Below are 17,818 nucleotides of genomic sequence, written 5' to 3' on the forward strand. Positions count from 1 at the left end.
AACATAATCTCCATTTACTTTGTGAATGCCCGTCTCCCAGCACCTAGCCCACTGCCTGGTACATGTCGGTACAAGTGACTGATTGTTGACAGACTGGGACCAGGAGATGGAACCCTTCTGAAGAGTAAAGGAAGAGAATATGGAGTTCATAGAGCGGGGGGAAAGCTGGTTTTTTGTCACTTGGGCTGCCCAACATCTGAGCCCCCATTCGTGGGACTCCTAAGGAGCAGGAAGAAGCGGCCCCCTCTCCCACTATGGCAGATGGATGGGGTGGACACACCCTCCCCTCGATCCCTGCTACAGCGTGGATGCTGAGCCTAACTATGAGGTACATGAGGAGAAGGGGCCTTGTTCAGAGCAGGTGGTTCTTGGGACAGGATCTTGGCCACACCTGGCCTTAGGAGGTTCCTGCCTGAGCCCAGTTCTGCAGTGTTTCACCACCTCCTTCTCTGCCTTAGGTTCAGCTGCAGTGTGAAACCAAGAATGCTGGCTGTGGCATATCCTGATGAATCCGGGATACAGGACAGAAGTAAGGGGCTGTTTTAGGGACAATAGGGCAATAGGGACACCTTCTATGTGCCAGAAAGGCTAGGGACATCTTTCTCCTGGAGGCAGCAGGGCTCAAACAGCAGTGAGTACCATCACATTCTGGACTCTTTGGGCCTCCAGGGGCCTCATAGCAAATAACCAACTTTGTTCAAGGCCTGTTCTTCTCTTGCTTTCTACACGATGTGGACTCGGGGCTGGATTCCATGCTCAGGTATCTATAAACACACGGTGCCCAGGTCCATTCCTTTGCTCTAGGATCTTGATCTTTCAGGAGCAGGTCTGCTGTGAAGGGGGAGAGGTTCACATTTCAACGCTGGACTCATTAGAGATGTCATCAAACAGAATTTCCATCAGAAAATAGGGCGGCCAGATGGCTCGTTGGTTAGAGCGCGAGCTCTGAACAACAGGGTGGCCGGTTCAATTCCCGCATGGGATGGTGGACTGCGCCACCTGCAACTAAAGGTTGAAAACGGTGCCTGAACTTGGAGCTGAGCTGCACCCTCCACAACTAGATTGAAGGACAATGACTTGGAGCTGATGGGCCCTGTTCCCCAATATTCCCCAATAAAATTAAAAAAAAAAAAAGATTACATGTCAACACCAGAGAAGGTCAGAAGGTCTGCCCTTCCCAGGAGAATTCAAATATCTTAATAACTTGTTCCTGAGACCCAAGATTTCCCACAGTTCTGAAAAAAAAGCTTTATTCAGCAGACGTTCACTGAGTGTCAACTGTATGTCATGTAAACACTGGGGACCAGAGCTTAGCCTCTGGTGGGAGAGGGAGACATAAAAACAAACTAAAATAACACGATATTTTGAGTTCTACTGAAGAAATGTGTGCAGAACGACATAAGAACCCAGGAGAAGCATCAGACTCTGCCTTTGGCAATCATGGAAGGCTTCCCCGAGTAGGTGACATTAAACCTTCAGGAAGAGATTACAGCAGAAGCAAAGGCCCAGGCCCAGGGCTCACACTTCCAGTTCCTTCTGAGCAGAGAGTCCAGAACATCACATCTCTGAAATGCCTCAGTCATGGAAGCAACACAAACTTTACACACATCTAGCATCTGGATGGTGTTAATTACCTCCAATTTTATTAAGTGCCCCATTAAATTTGACTCTAAGCGACAGCACAGTTGGTTGGCTCCCTGGGTTAAATCCACACTAAATATTCAATTACACCCAGTAATCATATTTGGCATGGATTAGTTCACCTATCCTGGGAAGGCACTTTTCCAGCTGATAATAATGGTGTCTTTTAATCGTGTAGTATGTTCCTGTTGAGGGACTTTAAGCTAGACCATCTCCCCAGAGGGAGACAGAAACTGGGTGTCATCATCTCCGTTTTGTAGTTGGATGAACTCAGTAAAGAAATGTGGCTCTAACCACATTAACCAGAATTTCACTCCTGTTTCAGGGCCCAGATCAAATTACCTCCTCTTTGAAGATTTTTCAGTTTCCTCATCAGAATTTCCTGGCACTACATGACAATGAAAGAAGCTCAGAGACGTGACTGAGCCCTCACTATGCACAGGGCCCTGTGATGGATACTTGACCTGCAATCACTCACTTCATCCTCCCAGCAACCTTGAGGGAGTGTTTCCGTTTCACAGCTGAGGATGGGGGTGGCCAGTTAGCTCACTTGGTTGGAGTGTGTGCTGGTAGCACCAGGGTTGCCAGTTCGATCCCCGCATGGGTCACTGTAAGCTATGTCATCAAAAAAATAAAAAATAAAAGAATAAAACCATTTCACAGCTGAGGAAACTGAGGCATAGAGAAGTTGAATGATGGGTCTTACATTACACAACTAATAAGTATTAGAGTCCAGGCCTCCAAGCCCATTGCCTTAACCACACACAATCCTGGCTCATTCATTCAACAAGTATTTATTGAGCACCTACTGTATACCCAGTACTTGCTAGAAGTATAATATTAGCTAGGGATGAAAACGTGACCCCTGACCTAACAAAGGTTATCATCTAGCAGGGAAGACAGATTTAAAATATTCCCACAATTATTTAATTACATTATCAAGCACCAGGCATGTTAGCAGGTTTTAACTGAACTAAATAAGACACTAGTAGGGCAAGAAATGAAATGAGGTCTCCAGTTGGCCCTTTCTTTTCTGTAATTTAGGGTCCAGTCAACTCTTCCTTTTTCCTTAGATTCTGTAGCTGAGCAATGCCAATAGACGCCAACATTGCTTTGGGAATTCCTACACATCCTTTTCCTTTCTCAATCATAGATTTTTGTTTTTTTGTTTTTTTAAAATGCTTTTTATTTTTTAACTTTTTATTTATTTTAAGTGTGTTTTTCCACAGCCCATCAACTCCAAGTCAAAAACTTGTCTCAATGTAGTTGTGGAGGGCGCAGCTCACAGTGACCCCTGTGGGGATCGAACTGGCAACCTTGTTGTGAAGAGCACCGTGCTCTAACAAACTGAGCTAACTGGCGGACCCTCAATCATAGTTTTTCCAGCTGTGAAATGGGAATGAAAATAGCAAAAGACTGGAAGCAACCCAAATATCCATCAACAGGGAACCGCTTAAATAAATAATGGCACATCAACACCATGGAATATGCAGCTATGAAAAAACATTAGGCAACTTGAAATGCTGTAGAAGAGTTGCTAAGACGTATTGAGTGAAAGAACGAGGTACAGAGCAGTAGGTGTGGAATGCTACCAACTGTGAAAATAAAACAGCAGAAAGCAGATAAAGGGAATGTGCTTATATATGCACGGGCCATCTCAGCAAAGAGGCACAAGAAACAGGTAATGAGACCCCCCCCAGGGAGGGGGCCTGAACACCAAGGGTCATAGGGAGACTTACACTTAATGTGGGCCATTTTTTACCTTTTGAATTTTGTACTCTGTGCATGTACCTTCTTGAAAGAGAAAGTAATCAATTCAAGAAAATTTTTATACGACATTTTGATGGGGATAAAAATGGAGTCAAATAACCCTGCTCACATCCTCTCACCTTGTGGTGTTATTGTTAGATTCAAAGGAGAGGTCAGATTTGGCAGCCCTTGGAAAATCTAAAACAATTAGAACACGTGTTGCTCCTAATGAGACGAGGGAGGAATAAGGGCCAAACAGAGAAGAAAAGAGGAGAAAGGAGGAGGAAAAGAGGAGAGAAACAAAGAGGCTGTGCATAAATAGAATGAACGGCAGAAAGAAAATCCACAGTTACTTTAGTGCCTCTGAGACCCCAAGGCAGTTGTGCTACCTGCTTCTTTCTAGCCAGCTGCCAGGTTGCCATGGTAATGAAATTGTCCGTGATAAGCTTATTTATGATCCTGAAAACATTAATAAAAAATAAATTTAAAAAACCAAGCTGCTGATAGGCAGCGATGAGCAGAGGAAGTGCTGGTGTGAGAGCAGGCAGCAGGGTGACCTTCTCGGGGCTTGAGGTGCCCCCTTGAAAACTGGTGGGATCAGCCTAGAGCAGAGGGTCAAAAACCCAAGCATGTATCTGAATCACCTGGAGGGCTAGTTAAAACATAGGTGACTGTGCCCATCCCCAGAGGTGCTGATTCAGTAGGTCTGGGGTGGGGCATTTCGTAACAGTTCCCAGGATGTGCGGATACTGTGGCTTGGGGACCATGTTGGGAAACCATCATCATGGTTTAGAAATCATCAAATGATTTCTAAAGGCCTCTCCAAGTCAGGATTCTGTGAGCTGTGGGCTCTAGCTCCGACTTGCCCTGAGCACATCCATCCCCTCCATCAACCCCTCTGTTAACTGAGCAGCTACAGTGTCCTGACAGAAGGCCCACCACAAGTAGCCCAAAGCACCTAGTGGGCCAAGAGCTTAGAGGGCAATTTCCAGGGCAAAGACCAGAGCCTCCTATAAGCAATTGCATGGGAAGATGCCAGCATTCCAGCTGTCTTTGCCAGAACTCTCTCATGGGGCCGATTAACTGGGTGTGATGGCCAACAGGTGCCACTGGGCCAGAGGAAAGGCAGCTGCCAATCAAAACTGGCCGAGCTGGCTAACGAGGACTTGAGAATAACAGAAGCCAAGTCTTTGGGCGCTATGATTTCCTGCAATGGGATCCTGATTCCCCACTGAAATGGAAACAGGCAGGCACATCCGAACACCCAACGCCATGCAACACACACTGCAGGCTGAGTGAGAAAGCTCATAGCTGGGGTGGAAGGCAACGTTAGTGACAAGTCCCTCTGAATTCAGGATTTCGTGTACATTCAACAAATATGATAGAGACCCTAAGCTGTGACAGACACTATACCAGGTGATGCACACATGGGTGGTGAGAAAGAGTGGCCCCTGCCTGACCTCATGAAGCCTATGTTTAAGTAAAAGGAGACAGATGTTACTCAAAGCATCATACAATTTAATTGTGCTGCAGTTACGTAAGTGAATGATGTTCTTAGGAAATAATGCTTAAGTATTTAGGGGTGAAAGGGCAAGATGTCTGCAACTTATTTTCAACTAGTTAAAAAATAATCATATATATTACCTAGATATGTAGGATTATATATAACCTTATTATATATACATATATAGAGAAAGAGAATGTGACAACATGTTAACAACTGTTGAATCTGGGCAAAGAGTATATGGGAGTTCTTTATATTAGTCTTGCAATTTTTCTGAAAGCTTAAAAGTTGTTTCAAAATTACAAATTAGAAAAGAATCACATAAATACATTAAAAATTATAACAGTGAGGGTTGCTATTTCAAAAATATGCATGAGGTCTGACAATTAAGTTCGTGAATTTGTTGCAACAATGTTGCTAAACTTTTTTGATATCAGAGGGATTATTCATTATGAATTTGTACCAATTGGACAAACAGTTAACCAAGTTTACTATTTGGAAGTGCTGCAAAGGCTGTGGGGAAAAGTTAGAAGATCTGAACTTTACGCCAATTCATGACTCTTGCATCACGACAATGCACCAGTTCACACAGCACTGTCTGTGAGAGAGTTTTTAGCCAGTAAACAAATAACTGTGTTGGAACACCCTCCCTACTCACCTGAGCTGGCCCCCAATGACTTATTTCTTTGCCTGAAGATAAAGGAAATATTGAAAGGAAGACATTTTGATGACATTCAGGACATCAAGGGTAATACGATGACAGCTCTGATGGCCGTTCCAGAAAAAGAGTTCCAAAATTGCTTTGAAGGGTGAACTAGGTGCTGGCATCAGTGCATAGCTTCCCAAGGGGAGTACTTCGAAGGTGACCATAGTGATATTCAGCAATGAGGTATGCAGCACTTTTTCTAGGATGAGTTCGCGAACTTAATTGTCAGACCTCATATGTAATGACCTAAAAATGGAGTGGTTTGTCTTAGAGAGGGAGGCCAAAGAGGTCTTCTAGATGTGGCAAGTTTGAGCTAAGGACTGAGCGGAAGTTGGCCAGAAGAAGAAAAGGACAAAGCTCCAGCAAAAGCTGTTGTGGGAAAGAGTAGATCACATTGGAGGAACCGAAAAAAAGAAATCAGGGCAGCTAGAGCTGAGAGCCATCACATCCTTTCCTTCCAGGCCTGACAATGAGGAGCTGGGTCAGGGCACAGGGTTTCTGGGAAGGGCTGCTCTTCTCGCCCAGGCTGGAGTCTGTTTTGTTTCTCCCTTACCCTTCCTGGTTCATGTTCTTGTATGTCTTCCTCTGGCTCCCCTCCAACCTCCATTATTAAGACTCTACTCAAATGCAGCTCCCCAGGCCAAGGCCCAGAATCCCAGCAACATAAGGCAACGTGATCTGACAGCTTTTCACAGCCCCCTTCCCTTTAGCTCCATTTCAGCCCCAAAGCCTTGGTTGCCATCCATCAACCCCTTTACCTGCCATTAAAAAAAAATAATAATAATAAAAAAATAAAAGGGTCGGCCCGGTGGCTCAGGAGGTTGGAGCTCCATGCTCCTAACTCCGAAGGCTGCCGGTTCGATTCCCACATGGGTCAGTGGGCTCTCAACCACAAGGTTACCGGTTCAACTCCTCTAGTCCCACAAGGGATGGTGGGCTTTGCCCCCTGCAACTAAGATTGAACACGGCACCTTGAGCTGAGTTGCTGCTGAGCTCCTGGATGGCTCAGTTGGTTGGAGTGCATCCTCTCAACCACAAGGTTGCCAGTTCGACTACCGCAAGGGATGGTGGGCTGTGCCCCCTGCAACTAGCAACAGCAACTGGACCTGGAGCTGAGCTGTGCCCTCCACAACTAAGATTGAAAGGACAACTTGACTTGGAAAAAAGTCCTGGAAGAACACACTGTTCCCCAATAAAGTCCTGTTCCCCTTCCTCAATAAAATCTTTAAAAAAAAAAGGGGGGGGCTGTCATTTAAACTTATTTCTACAATTTGCTTCCTGGGCCTCGGGTAACCGGCTCCGTCTGTGGATGGTTCTGTGCAGTTTCCATCTGCTCTCCATTCAACACTGATTTCCCATGAGCTCACATGAAGCGGCCTTTGGATTTCCTCCTGGGGTTCAGCCAAGGGCAACCTTGGGTGATTTAGAAGCACAAACCTGCATAATAGACTTGTGGATTCTCCATGACATCCTTCATCTATGTTATCCAAGCACGGTATAGATACAGGGTAACATCGAACCAAATCCTGGTAACACTTTCAAAACCCCAGAGGGTGAGTACCATTTCATTAGGTGTTCATTGAATCAGAGAATTCAGAACTTAAAGGGAACTTTGAGATCTCGTGGTCTAATACCCTCACGTGGCAGATTAGCTCAGTGTGGGGAAGTAACTTGTCCAAGGTCACAGAATAAGTGCATAGAGGAACCGAACCGAGGAACCAGGTTTCCTGATGCCCAGAGGAAGGGCAGAGTCCCGTTAATACCATGTTTCCCTGAAAATAAGACCTAGCCGGACCATCATCTCTAATGCATCTTTTGGAGCAAAAATTAATATAAGACTTGGTCTTATTTTACTATAAGACCCGGTCTTATATAATATAATATAATATAATATAATATAATATAATATAATATAATATAATATAATACCGGGTCTTATGTTAATTTTTGCTCTTATTTTGGTCTTATTTTTGGGGAAACACGGTAACAATATGCAGGACCCCCCAGAAAACTAATATTCTGAACAGCAGCAGCCTACCAGCCCTTACCTGTGAAGCAAGCACTCTAGAGAACCTTGGTGGGAGACCATTCCCATGAATCTGTCTTGTCGCATTTAGCAACTACTCATTGTGTTATTTTTATCCCTTCAGTTTCTCTTTAGACCTGGTTCCTATTTTACATTTATGACTAAAGGCCCTTGGGTGAGGAAAAGGGAAGTGGGGAAGATTCTTTTCTTTTGTACTCTGCAAACCTTTCCTGACTTTTTCTTTTCTTCATAACATTTCCTTTCCAGGGCCCCTGACAAGTTTCTCAAATCTCCTGCATTTTCAATCCCCTGTTCACCTTCACTGTAATTATCTTGGGGAAATTTAAATTCCTTATCATGGCCTTGTGACAATACCAGCTCAAGATAAGTAAGCCAGCCTTCCATTCTTAGGTCTTGTCAAATTGCCCTCAATAGGTTGACTCAATAGGAATGATTGTTGGACTTTTTTTAAAAGTGTTATAATGGTATTGTGACTATGTTAAAGAGTCCTTATCTTTTGGAGATACAAACTGAAATATTTGTGGATGAAATGATATGAGTTTGGGATTTGCTTCAAAATATTCCACTGGGGAGAGATAAAGAAAACGTGCTCCCTTAACACACGTTCTCCACTGCTTTTCTCCCGCAAGTTATTTTTGCTGCGTCCTCCCCAGCCCCACCCTCCCACCTCCAATCTAGGAATCTGTTGATTTTGTGTCTGGGGCTGGGATTTGCCTCCTGAGGTCTCCGCAGAAATGACAGTATGGGTGCTAGAGCCAAAGGGGCTTAGGTCCAAAATTCCAGTTCCACCCTGAGGAGCACAGTGACCCAGGACAAGCCATTTACGTGGCTTAGTCCTATTTTTCCCATCTGCAAAGTAGGGATCACAAATGGACAACAGTAAATTGCATTCCTAATTTGTTCTTCTTGCCCACTTTTTTTCTCAACCTGCCTCCACCTGCCCTGAAAATGTGTACACTCTCCAAGCTCCCACCCGTGCCCCTTTGCTCTTCAAAGTCTCTTCCCACAGCTTCAACCACCTTCTCTGTGCAGCCCCAGACTGGACCCAACTGCCTGCTACCCCACCTCCTCCGGGAGGTCCCATGAGTCCTAAAAACCCACCGCATGTAAATCAGAACTTACTGTTCCTCTTGCCAACCTGTCCCCCACCAAAGCATTGATCACCCCTCAACGCCCCCAGTGGGGAAATGTCCGCTCAGTCTCCACCCACCTTATCCTGTCTATCCCAGGCCCGTGGAGCCATCTTCCAGAGCTCTCTCAAAGCACCACCAGGTTGACTGCCACTTCCTTGGTTGACCTTGGCTCAGGCCCTCAGGACCAAAAGCCTGGACAGCTGTAAAAGCCTCCTAACAGGCCACTCCACTTTCCAGTTCCCCTCCAGGCTGCTGGCAAAAGTCTCCTCTCACACCTGTCACTCTGGGGCTCGAAGGTCTCCCATGCGTTCTCTCCATGGAGAAGAGAAAAGGCCCAAATTCCTCAGCACAGCATTTGACACCCTGCCTGGCTTGGCCTTCACGCATTGTTCCAGAATTATTTTCTGCATTTTCTGCCAATGAAGCCTCAGGCCTGGGTTTCTTAGACTGTGGTCTCTCACCTGCATCAGAACTCCCTGGGGTCTTGGTTAAACATGCAGAACCCTGGGCTCTACTCCCAGACATCTGCATCTGGGGGGGTCCAGGCCCAATGGACACAAAGGCCCAGGACCCTCAGTCTAGCCACCCCAAACACTTTGCCATTCGCTGACTACGCCTCCAGGCCCCCACTCATGTTGTATTAATCTTTCCCTTTTCTTCAATACCCAGCTTAAATGTCATCTCATCTGCAAAGCCTTTCCTGTTCCCCAGCGGAGCGAATTCCCCACCCACTCTGCTCCTGCAGCACCTGGCACACACCTCCATTATAGACTGTGTGTATCACACTGCATATAATTATCTGTTTGCCTGCCTGCCTGCCTTCCTAGCTAAAGTGACATCGCCACCAAAGCAAGTCCACAGAATGCCTGGAGCCCCCAGCACACTGAATGGCACACAGCAGGCACTTGATAAATATCAATTAATTTGAACTGTAGCTTACGATTTCTTGGCTCCTGGATACTAAACATATTGCTTAATACTCCACGGGTGTTATTACATTGATGTCTGACGGACGAATTTCACCCATCATAAGATGGGTGAAAGCCTGAACGAAGGATGAAATATGCAGATAAAGTGATAATGCATTTTTATCATTGGTTAATATTCTGGAATGCTTGTGTGTGCCTGGGACCATCTCTAACCTGAAGGATGTGTGAATTGGATCAAAGGTGAGCCTGGGACTTTTGGTTCCAGATTCCCTGGTGAAACCACCAAAGTTCTGATGGTAATTAGAAATGTCACTGTTACCATAATGAGTGTCCCTTTTTCCCTCACAGCTTCCCTGTCATCAACCAGAGGAATCCCTCACTCATTACATCTAAGATTCCACCCCACAGGATCCACAAAGACCCTCCTGATAGGGCTCAAAGAGAAATCTGGTATTTGTTGCGAGGAGCTGGCAGAAATCAGCCGTAGACGCTGAGGCTGGGGCAGGCCCAGCTCCAGAGCAGGAGGGCTTGTCGGGAGGCAGACATGTGCCCGTTCCAGCCCTGGCTTTCCCATTTACTGTCCGTGTGAGATTAGACAAGTTAACCCAATGGCTCCAAGACTCAGCTTCTTCCCCCAGAGAACAAGATCACTTTGTGCCCCTCAGCCTTGTGGCTATTGAAGGAGATCGTGTATGTTATGTGACCAGCACATACCGTGGTAATCATCCAGAGATGGTACTGCTTTATTGCTGTGCTTGGACAACTGGAATCCTGGAAGCGATGGGCTGGTGCTGAGTGACGCTGACCCGGGGGCTGGAGACAGGAGTTAGGCAGGAAGCCACGTCTCAGCCATGGATTAGGGACAGATTCTGGGGTTTAGGGGAGAGTTCCAGCTCCCAGGGTGGGGCTGAGCGTGGAAGCTGATCTTTATTCTGTTCTGTGGCCTGGGTGTTCCAGGACCAAATGATGCAGCCAGGAGGATGTGGCTAGACCAGGAGCCTGAGCCTTGCAGCGACCGCTTCCAGTCCGGAGTGAGGGCTCTTTGGGCCTAACTGTGGAGCCCAGGTTTACTGCATCCATGTGTAATGGAGCAGCCTTAACTGCATGGTAATCACAGAGGGGAAGGAAAGCCGTAACCCAGCCCTTGAAAATGGGCTCCCATTTCTGATGGGAAGTTGGAAACTGGAGTCTGAGGTGGGCCTTGGGTTTTTCCTGTAAGACATTCATATAATGGCGACTTCCTCTCCCTGTTCCTCTCTCTGCAGGTCCTGTTGTCACTGAGATCCTCCAAGCAGGGATTCCCCCTCCTCACCAGGCCATGTTCTTGACTAATGAGTCAGGCGTGAGAGAGGCTCCATACTCTGGGTTTTCTCCTGGGAATCCTGGGCAGGGGCTGAGTTTGGGGTCACAGCCTCCCCTAACTGGAAACATAGCTGAGAACCCAAAGAAGGAACTGGGCAGAGAAAGATGGGGGCGCTGGGGGCTGAGGAGGGGATGGCTTGACACACCTAACTACCTGGACCCCTCAGTGCTCCTGGGATTTCACAAGGAACAAAGCCTGGCAGGTGGGGCCTCGCATTTGTAGCAAAGCCTGATTTCGCCAATGTCTGGGGAACAGCGACATCTCCTGGCTGCTTGCCGCCATGGCCCTCCTCCCTGGTCAGAGAATCACAGGGCAATCAAGAGACTATTTTCTTAGGTGCCTGAGGCCTTTAGAAGCCTGGAACAAAGAGGGTTTAGCTTCTGATTCAGTGGGTCTGGGTGGAGCCCCAGATTCTGCATTTTTAATAGGCTTCCAGGTGATACTGATACTGCTAGTCTAGGGATCATACCTTGATTAGAAAGCGTTATACACGTCAATTATGTCTCAATAAAGCAGGAGGGAAAAAGGAGAAAGCTTTAGAGGGCTCTGAGATAAATCAGATCTGGCCCCAGATATCCCACAGGTCCAGGAAAGGAGACACGTTTCCACATATAAAACCGGTCAACCACAGGCAAAGCCAGGAGGTAGCAGCAGGGTATAGGGATGCTTCTCGGAGCGGTGGGACCCCAAAGGGAGAGCTTGCCTGAACGATCAGCTGGGGACAGCCTTCCTGTGCCAGCGTGCCTGGCACCTACACTGCAGCCACCAACCCAGAAAAACAACTTGGTTAACATTCATAATGACTGACTTGGGGCAGCCCCAATGATTCCAAGCAAGGTGACTTTAAAATACTCACAGGAGTAACATTTCTGAGCAACCCAGAGTCACTTAATTGATTTGCTAAGTACAATCCACTTCACCCCTTAAAAAGAGCTTCTCTAACGACCTTCCCCAATGCAGACTTTTCCAGAAAGAGACAAACTTCTGAATCACCATCCAATCACAGTGCTTGGATAGGACGTGACGTACGAGAAAGGACCCCATCAGATCCATTTTACAGAAGAGGAAAGTGAAGTTCAGGGAAGTTAAGTGACTTTGGCTAAGGCTCCCCAACAAGGCCAACCACTCAAACCCTGGTCCCTCACTGTGACATAGTACTCATGAGCATTCATGTGACATCTGCTGCTGCTGCTGCCACAAAAAACAGGCCTAGAAGGCAGGAGTGGGGGGTAGGGGTCCAGGGAATCTGGGAGTCTGGGGTCCAGGCCTCCCCTTCCCTGCACAGTAGCTTTGGGCTGGGACTGCTGCCATCACCCAGGGAGGGCGAAGAAAGCAGCTTTTATAAAGCTGGGTCTGAGCCCTCAGACAGGCCCCCTTTGTCGACTTTTTCTGCCCCACCCCCACTCCCATGCCCACGGCCTTTAGCATCCCCGTTTTTTTTTGAATGGCTGGCTCCAACACACTGGAAATTTGCAACACAAATGCTTGGCTTGTCTGTCTCTTGGTGGAGCCCCACAGCCCCAGCCTTTTGGGGCTTTTTAAAGCCTGCCTTTCTCTGGGGCACTTTCTTTCCACAGCTCGAACCCCCAGCCCCTAGATGGAGGCACTATCACTAATTAACGCTGGGTTAAAAGCCATCTTGGGAAGAGAGCTGTGTGGCAAGCTAGAGCAGGTGCTCCCACCACCTCTCAGAGGATAAGGACGAGGTGGCAGGAATTGGAGGGGGCTGGGCTCCCCTCTCAAGGCTCATTCTGGCTTCCAACCTCTATCGTCTTCCTCAATGGGTTTGAGAATTTACTGCAAATAAAGCTTGTCACCCAAGAGGGCTCCCAGCTGACCTCGTCACCACCCCACTTGGCTTTCAGAGCTCAGCTCTGATCATAAGAACTAGAGTAACAGTTACCACTTGCCAAGTGTTATCAAATACTTTACAAGCGTGTTTTTGATCGTCACAACAACCTGGGGAGACAGGTATTGTCATGCCCATTGTACAGATGTGGTAACCGAGGCTCAGAGAGATTAAACACCTTGCCCAGAATTACACACCTTGCAAGTGGCAGAGCTGGTGGCAAATACAAATCCACTTGCCACCCAAACTCATGCTCTTATTTTAGGCTTCTCTCTGCTCCCATCTGATGCTCTCCCAGCTTTACTGTGACTTTTCTCTCTTCTCCATTCTTATGTCTCTCTTTGGGTCTGTCTGCCCGAGGTAATTACTCAGCTCCTCATGTGCCCACCTCCTGCAGTTCTCTGAAGACAAGTACATGCCACCTTCCTTTTAACATCCAAGAAAACATGGTGCAGGGGGAAAGGCCCACCCCACTCCCATAAGGGCAGAAATGGGACCCAGCCTTTCAGATATGGACAGCTAATTCAGCTAGCTTTATGTGGGCCTAATTAGGTGCTTAATAGGTGTTTATTTAAGGACTGGTAGGGGACCCCTCCATTACTGCTGGTAGGAAGGGAAATGCTACAGCCACTTTGGAAAGTAGTTTGGCAGTTTCTTAAAAAGTTAAACCTTCACTTACCATATGACCCAGCAATTCTACTCCTACATAGCCACCCACGAGCAAAGAAAGCATATGCTCACACAAAGTACACATAGCAGCATTATTCATAATAGCCCCAAACTGGATCAACCTAAATGTCCAGCAAGGTGAATGGGCAAAAAATCTGTGGTACATCCACTCAATGGAATATTACTCGGCGATGAAAAGGAACTGACTACTGACACACAGGTCAACATGGATGAATCTCAAAAACATTAGGCTGAGTGACAGAAGCCTAACACTAAAGATGACATGTTATATGATTGCGTTTCTCTGAATTCTCTAGCAAAGGAAAAACTATAGAGACAAAAAGCAGATCAGCTGTTGCCTGGGGCTGGGGGCAGGAGTGGTAATTGATGACAAATGGGCTGAAGGAAACTTTTGGAGGTGATAGGTATTCTTGTGGTGATGGTGGCACAACTGTGTATAGTTACAAAAAAAATCACTGGACCATACACTTCAAACGGGAGACTTTTATGGTATGTGAATTTTACTTCAATAAAACTGTTGAAGTTCTTTTTAAAAAATGTAGGAGAAGGGGCCGGCCCGGTGGCTCAGGCGGTTGGAGCTCCATGCTCCTAACTCCGAAGGCTGCTGGTTCGATTCCCACATGGACCAATGGGCTCTCAACCACAAGGTTGCCGGTTCGACTCCCGCAAGGGATGGTGGGCAGTGCCCCCTGCAACTAGCAACGGCAACTGAACCTGGAGCTGAGCTGCGCCCTCCACAACTAAGACTGAAAGGACAACAACTTGAAGCTGAATGGCACCCTCCACAATTAAGATTGAAAGGACAACAACTTGACTTGGAAAAAAGTCCTGGAAGTACACACTGTTCCCCAATAAAGTCCTGTTCCCCCCCAAAAAAAAAAAGTAGGAGAAGAACTGGCAGCCCAAGGATGGGCCTTAGGAGATTATCAGCTTGGTGTGAGGCTGAATTTAGAAGTGAGAAACTTTTGTTTGAGTCCTAGTTCTACCATTGCCTATCTGTGTGACTGTGGATAAGTGGGTAACCTCTCTGTGCCTGTTTCCTCGGTTACAACAATAATAGCAATGGTAAGAGCTAGTGTACGAGACTGACTCTATGCTAGGCCTGTATCGTATGCACTGTCACATTTAATCCTCACCCAACAGCCCATTTTACAGGTGAGGAAACTAAGGTAAGGCCTTCAGCTGGGGTTGAATTCTGACCCCCATGGCTTCTCTAGTCCACTCTGTGTGTCCCACATCTGCACTCTGGCCTGATGTCTATCCTGGCTACCCAGCTCTATGTGGTCCCCACCTTACATTTGCTGAGATAACCCCACACCTCCCAAGTGTATGAGAGCCCATTGGCCTGGGAGCTCCCAATTGTTCCATCTGTCTCCTAGGGCTGTGACCCATAAGCCCACTCTTAGTCCCTGGGGTTTGGCCTTGACCGCTTCATCCCAGGCCAGCAGCGCCACTCAGCCATGCCACTGCTTTTATAGGGAACATCCCATGTTTGTTCTATGCTAAGAACATGGCTCCGTGCAGACTAAGAAGCAAGATTATAAAATATCATTGTTAGGAGGTTCCTTCCGATGACACTGGTTCTAACTGTGACCCAGAGAGGTGTCTCAAGGGCAGGCAAAGGAAGTCTCCACTCCCCCCTCTTCAACCAGAGCAGCCCCATATTTTAAATCTGTTTTAGATACTGTGCTTCCATAGAATATTTCTGAAGATAAGGCTGTGACACTTTTTTTAAAAAGTTTGAAAGCTGCTGTTCTCTGCCAACTCTCAACTTTCCAGGTATAGAAACTGAGGGCTTGCGGGGAGACATAACTTGCTGAGGGTCACAGAGGTCACAGGCGGGGCAGGCCTCGGGACTCCAAGCTTTGAGCTCTTTCCACCACCTCCGTAACAGCCAAAAGGGAAAGCAGTGTTTCTGCCTCACACACATTTATGTCCTTCTTGAGGATTCTTTAGCTATAAGCTAGAGAAATCTGGAAGCACGACAACTCTCCCGGGGTTTTCCATCTCTTTCCTCTCACTTCACACATCTCTGAGGCAACTACCAATTTGGCTGTCTTGACACATGACGACGGATGCTCCCCGGGCTCGCTGTCTACACCAGCCTGTGATTGCAGCAGGTGTAAATCAAATAGAGGAAATTCTTGATAATTGGACAACAAGGGAGATGGGGAACAACTTTCCTCGCTAAGGAGAGAAAAACACTTATCTGTAATGTTGACTCCCCTCGACTGAAATGAAGTTGTACATAGACAAAATGAAATCATATGAACTTTTTAAAAGGCACATTTATCTCAGAGAGTAAATGAACCTTTGGTGTTTCACTGTTATGAGTGCTCCAATTACAAGAGTAGCAGTATTACATACTCTCTGTTCCTCTCAGAATCATATTATAACTTTGTACTCTGTCTGCTCCTTCAAAGATAAAGGGAGAGTCCAGTATAAGTCTTAATTTATACGGGGCAAACCTCTTTCCCCTATTAGGGCTTGTCAGTGTGATGCTAAAAATGGTCCTTTGGTTGACTTGTGAGTAATTGATTCTCTGACGCTGACAACGCTTAGGAAAATGAAGGTATAAATGATGGGAGCGCCACACAGCCACCGGAACAAACGCTGAGCCTAAGGTCCGTGGAACTGCAGCAGCGCCACAGAGCAGAGGGAGATCTTTCCGCCACATCTCAGGTGAGAGGGGGATGGCCCTGGGGGCTGGGCTGCATGGGACCAGGAAAGTTGACCTTCTCACCAACTCAGAGACACCAACTCAAAGAGGCCCACCGCCATTCTCTTTGCCCATGGACTGGTGAGTACATTTAGGTCCCTTGTTAGGGGCCCTGAAACATGCTTTTGATGGTTGGTGCCATTTTGAGGTCGTCTGGGATAAGTGGCAGGCAGACAGACATGTCCAGGTGTCTGTCGGAGGTGGGTGAGGTTCTCAGGTGTGTGTGGATAGGCTTCTGGGGCAAGACGTGAGCTGGCTAGATTCCCCTGTCAACAACGGGACTCGGCCATGGATCAGAAGGGAGCCACGCGGCTGTGCAAATCAATACCGTGCATTGATCGCTCAGAACCGATGCAACGTAATTGCCTGGAAATTGATACCAATTTGCTTTCTTGCTCAATTGCAGCCGCACTCCTTCCTCTGGGTTTTAGACACAATTACCTGCCCTTGGAGCACTCCATTACCCCCACACTTGTTCCCTAATCCTTGCTTTAATGCTCCTGAAGTATTTGTGTCCTTCATCATAAGACACCTCCCTACCCTTTCTGAAAGGAGGTGGGGTGTCGCTCTTCTGAGTGACTATTCAAGGTACTTCCTTGTTAAAAACTTAGATCTCCATCGACTTGCAATACGATTGGTTTGTAAAATGGATCAGGGTTCTTAAATTACAAAGCAGAATAGTTAAGAAAGGTAAGAGATTTTTGTTCCCTGAGGGCATTTGAGACCTGACCTCTGTGGTTAGCTGAAGGCAGGCACATCTGCAGAATTCTTGTGGCGTTCTTGCCATGAAGGCTGGCGAAAGGTGCCAACTGAACTAGATCAAGTGCCCATTCACCCTGAATCCAGGCTTGTAACCACTGCGGAGAGCTAACGGATGTGCATAATGATAGATAATAAACCTAAAATGCTTTGGGGACTATCACGGAGTAGTGGCTGATGTTGTTGGATTTGTGAATTCTCGCTCCTTTGAATGGTCATGTGGCATGTGTCGGGCAACAGCTATTTCATCTATTCTTATCATAGCATAAGCTGGAAACTTCTTGTTGTTTCCCATCTTTGTCCAATGGGATTTCTCAGCCCCGTGGATTGGGTTCTCACAGCCCAGAGGTGGCCGTGGTGACCTGACCCACTCCTGGGACACATGGCTTCTGGCAAATGCTGTGCCTCTTGGTTGATCAGACTATGCAGTTGCTCAGCCTCATTCTGAATGAGCAGTAGTTTCCTGGAATTACTGTGATTTCCGCCCCCCCAAAGTCTGCCCTCTTGCCAGGTTATTTTTCAACTCCTTAAAACCATTGCGTGTGCACAGGGGTGCACCCACCAAGCAGGTGTTCCTGTTTGTCCCCCTTTTTCCTTCTTCAGAGACCCAATGACAAAACACAAAAGCGTTCAGTTTTATCGGGCCCATTTCCCACGTGTAGGTGATGAGTTCTGAAGGGCCCCATGAACGAGGAGCACTATGAATAGGGTATTGTATCAGGAAGGCTG

Source organism: Rhinolophus ferrumequinum, chromosome 23, assembly GCF_004115265.2.
Source record: "Rhinolophus ferrumequinum isolate MPI-CBG mRhiFer1 chromosome 23, mRhiFer1_v1.p, whole genome shotgun sequence".
NCBI lineage: Eukaryota > Metazoa > Chordata > Mammalia > Chiroptera > Rhinolophidae > Rhinolophus > Rhinolophus ferrumequinum.